At 53.1% G+C, this 4,958-nt stretch overlaps 1 pseudogene; it reads right to left on the bottom strand.

Annotated features, from left to right (window-relative positions):
- Positions 1–971: 971 nt before the first annotated feature.
- The window catches only part of LOC112113128, an 11,706-nt pseudogene continuing 7,719 nt past the window's right edge, over positions 972–4,958 (bottom strand).

Genomic DNA, 4,958 nt, shown 5'->3' on the forward strand with positions numbered 1-4,958 from the left:
TCTATGGAGGGATGTAGGTGGCTGTGTGCACGCGCACCTCTTCCAAGGACTCTGTCACAGGGCTGTAGCCAGACAGCATCTTCACCTCGATCAGCACCATGTTGGTGGACACACGGTGCCCAATGTAGCTGCAGCAAGAGCCCAGGGATAGAAGAAAGTAACATCACCCTGTGAGCCTGTGATCCACGGAGCAGACGGATTCCAGCTTGGCCTTTGGGAGCCAGTCAGAGAGATCTGCTTCTCTTTGTAGGTATTCTCCTGCCAGCATCCCTCTCCCTCTCCATAACTGCAGTGTAATAAATACGCACACCCCTGTATATGTGTCCCCTCTATTTACTCTCCATAGCACCTCCCCTACCAACTGTGTGTCAAGTCACAAGAGAACAATTTCCCCAGGAGTTCCTGGTATTTGTTGCTTCCAGTTGGGGCTGGAGATTCACAGCAGGGAGATCTCACCCTCTTGCTGGCATGACGGCAATTCTGACCCTAACCAGGCCTGGGAAGGGCAGAGGAGGCTGGAGTAACAAACAGCTGGGGGTGGGGTGGGGGAGGTCTGAGGTGAGTGCCAGGGCTGGTTCAGCCTGTGTGTTGTGCGTGTCCCTCCACATTAGTGTTTCAGGGCCTAATCCTGCTGAACACTGCTGGCTTCATGGGGAGCTGGGGGGGGATCAGCACCGCCCAGGTCAGGGCCGCAGCCTGCACCGCTCTACATCCCATAAGGTGAGGCTCACCCCAGGGCTAGTAACATCCATGGTGCTTGGGAGGATGGGGGAGGACCCTGTCCTAGGAAGACTGGGTCTGCAGCAGCACTTAGGCCTCCCAAGAGGAGTGGGAAAGGGGGACCCTGGCTGGCTGGAGATTGCTACAGAGCTGGAGGCTAACAGAGCCAGAAGCCCCTGTGCACAGGGATGGCGAGTGGCAGCTGCGGGTCTCCTACTGGCTGTGAACAGTGACAGGAAAGCGGGTAGCCTTCAGGCCGATGCACTCCATGCAAAGGTGAGGTTGCTCCTTGGGGGAGGGATGTTGTATCGCAGGGTGGTCTGTCAGGAGACACAGAGAGAGGCAGACATGGACAGAGAGCTCCAGTGCAGGGGCAGATGTCACAGAGCAAACCGTGCTCTCCAGGCCTTCTGCTGTCTCACACAGTCGGGGGAAAGGACCATCCTGAGGACTGGGCAGGTTGGGTGGCTGCGCTGTCCCACTGTGTCTGGCAATTGGTCGCCAGGCCTCCTGGAAGACAGCAGCTCCTCCAGCCTGGCGGGGAGGGACTCCACCATCACTGATTGAGAGACATAAAACCCCCTCTTAGACCCCTAGCTACCCCATCCACCCAGCCCTGGGGACCTGGGGTAGGGTAGTTCCCAATTGCCTGCTCTCCAGTCCAGGCTGAATACCAGGGAGTTCGCTCGTCTCCTTCCTACACCAATGGCTGTCTCAATGGGGTCTTCCCCCAGAGAGGACCCCTCTCCCTTGCCCAGACTGACCTGGAGGAACAGGCACCCGTGGCCCTGAGCCTGCACTGTGTAGCTACTGGGGATGGCTGGCAGCTGCACCGTCTGCAGCATAAGCTGGTTGATGTCGTTCACCTGGATCTCATGGTTGAAGCCCTCAGAGGAGATGGAAGCGTGGAGGTCAGGGCCATCTTTGCTGTAGGTCTTGAGGCCATACAAGGCTAAGGCTTCAAGGGCAACCACAGTGCCCTGGGGAACAGACATATGATGGGGGAAACAGAGTCACATGCTTTCTGTGAACTCCCATCCCTCCTCCTGCCCCACCCCTCACACAACAGCGAGGGGCAACGTGGGGAGAGATAGAGGCTTCCCCGAGAACAGACAGCATGAGCTGGAGAAAGATTTCCCGCTCCCAGCCCCCATGTGCAGGTAGCTCCACATAGCCTCCCAAGCTAGGTGGTTTGTTCCCCTCAGGACAGCATTACGGCCTACAGCCCATTGCTCTTACAGGCCCCCAGATCAAGGTGGGTTCTCTGCCTGTGAGGGAAGCAGCAGGTTACCTGGGTTGAGGCAAAGCCTCCATAGGGTTTCTGCTGCTTGGTGAGCCAGCTCACGATCTGGGACGCTCTTCTGATGTCAGCAGAAGATAAGTTTGGCTTCAAGAGATGAACCATGAGGTTGCTAGATGTCAGCTCCACATCAACGGACGGAGCCCGATACCAGTACATGGAACCCTCCTTCGGTTTGGGCTGCTGGGTCCAATACATTTGCCCATCTGAGGAGAAGTGGATAGGAAAGACACCTGGTGTATATTGTCTACAGTGAGGGCTTGGCCAACAGCTACTGGCTCTCCCAATGTCCCTCAGTCATGCCCTGCAGCCCCCCTGCTATTCCCATCCTGGGCTCCCCACACAGCTCTGCCAATGCCTCTCAGTCCTGCCCTGCAGCCCCCCTGCTATTTCTGTCCTGGGTTCACCTCACAGCTGTGTCAGTGTCTCCGTCCTGACCTCCAGATTGTCATACCTGCTAGGATGGCTGATTGATCCAATCTGTTTACTATTTCTTTCCTCATTACCTCATCCCCAGCCAGAGCAAAGGCAATTGCTGCTAGTGCCTGGCTGTAGAGGCTGGAACTGCCAGGATCAGCATTGACTAGGTCCTTTAGGCACTTCAGAGCTTTCTGCAAGACTGGGTCCTAGAGTGCAAACAAGGGAGTAACATATATTATTGAGGTATCTAACAGAGGGCAGTGCAGATAGAATGAGTGCAAAGTTATGCAGAGTGTACAGGCCGCGTGTGCTCTGACTAGGCAGTCGGCGAACGCCTGGAGCACATGCAGATCATGCTGCCAGCGAGCATGCGTGAGTGCAGAGCTCACTGTTTTCAGAGAGCATGTTCCTGCTGCTGATACCGACTGCTGCACCCCCGAGCGAATGAGGGCTGTGGTAATGGCAGTGCTCAGCCCAAGTCCTTACTCAACTGCACCCTATAATTCCCCAACAGCCAGAGCAGAGGAAAGGAAACACAATGAGCACAGAGCACCGGGAGGTTTCCAGTCTCTGCTTCCCCAGCCCAGCTCTCCCTAAGCCACCTCCCTAAATGAAACACAGCTGCACCTTCCACAGCCATGGTACCATTCACCTGGGAGGAGGTGGTCTGGGAAGGGTGTTTGAGCTTCCCCCTCTGATGAAGCAGCTTTCACCTCACAGCACACACCTTCCTAGCACAAACTGCTCTCTTCTTCTAGAGAGCACTGGGCTGATTTCCCTTCCCTGACCACCTTGTCTCCCAGTGTGCCCAGTCTCCCATTCCCAGCTTCTGGGAAACAGAGGTTAGGGACACCATCCCTCCCCATCCTGGCTAATAGCCACTGATGGACCTATCCTCCATGAACTTATCTAGTTCTTTTTTGAACCCTGTTATAGTCTTGGCCTTCACAACATCCTCTGGCAAAGAGTTCCACAGGTTGACTGTGTGTTGTGTGAAGAAATACTTCCTTTTGTTTGTTTTAAACCTGCTGCCTATTAATTTCATTTGGTGACCCCTAGTTCTTGTGTTATGAGAAGGGATAAATAACACGTCCTTATTTACTTTCTCCACACCAGTCACGATTTTATAGACCTCTATCATATCCCTCCTTAGTCGTCTCTGTTCCAAGAAGAAAAGTCCCAGTCTGATTAATCTCTCCTCATACAGCAGCCGTTCCAGACCCCTAATCACTTTTGTTGCCCTTTTCTGAACCTTTTCCAATTCCAATATATCTTTTTTGAGATGGGGCGACCACATCTGCACACAGTATTCAAAGTGCGGGCGTACCATGGATTTATATCAAGGTGCACCTCGTGTTGGTGATGCACCCCCCCGCCCCACACACACACATTTCCTTTCTGTCACTCTCTGCCCTCTGAGTAGGATTCAGTACTGGGGAAGGCAGACCAGGCTGCTTGCTGAGGGTTCACGGGACGGTCTGGCAGCAGGGGCGGTTGCTGCGAGGGTAGTAGGCAGGGTTAGTTGGAGATGGGGTTGGTTCAGGACACTTCTGGGCTGTCCCTTTCCCAGAGGAGCAGGGATCTCCCACAGCCACAGTTAGAGAGCAGGGAAAATAACCAAGTTTTTGGTTGCCTGCCAATTCCAAAATATTGGATTGGGGGTGGGGGGGAAATCACTTTGCATCAAATTGAAAATGAAACTTTTTTGCAAATCGAAACATGGAAAAATATTTCCTTTTGGTTTGAACAAAACGTTTTGTTCCGATTTCGAGCCTCTCTGTAACGCTTGCATTGTTTTTAAAATTAAATGAAAAGAAACTTTGAAACAAAAAGTTGTTTTGAAGCCCCCCAAAAAAATCAAAATGTTTTATCACTTTTTTTTTCCCCCCCAAAACAATTCAGCAAGACCCACCCAAATTCGCAAACTGTTTCGGTGCTGCTCAATTTGCATTTGTCACCAAAAAAGTTTCAGCCAAAATTTTTGGCCTAGCTCTACATTTACAGCCCCCGTTAAATACGGCCCCGACCAAGCACAGCCCTGGATCAGAGGAGATCCTGGCTCCAAAGAATCATAGAATATCAGGGTTGGAACGGATCTCAGGAGGTCATCTAGTCCAACTCCCTGCTCAAAGCAGGACCAATCCCCAACTAAATCATCCCAGCCAGGGCTTTGTCAGGCCTGACCTTAAAAACCTCTAAGGAAGAAGATTCCACCACCTCCCTAGGTAACCCATTCCAGTGCTTCACCACCCTCCCAGTGAAAAAGTTTTTCCTAATATCCAATCTAAACTTCCCCCACTGCAACTTGAGACCATTGCTCCTTGTTCTGTCATCTGGTACCACTGAGAACAGTCTAGATCAGTGCTTCTCAAAGCCGGTCCTTCACTTGGTCAGTGAAAGCCCCTGTCGGTCCGGGCCGGTTTGTTTACCTGCCACGTCCGCAGGTTCGGCCAATCGCGGCTCCCACTGGCCGCGGTTCACCGCTCCAGGCCAATGGGGGCTGCAGGAAGGGCGGCCA

The sequence above is a fragment of the Terrapene carolina genome, unplaced genomic scaffold (genome assembly GCF_002925995.2).
Source record: "Terrapene carolina triunguis isolate 2854851 unplaced genomic scaffold, T_m_triunguis-2.0 Scaffold112, whole genome shotgun sequence".
In the NCBI taxonomy this organism is placed as follows: Eukaryota; Metazoa; Chordata; order Testudines; family Emydidae; genus Terrapene; species Terrapene triunguis.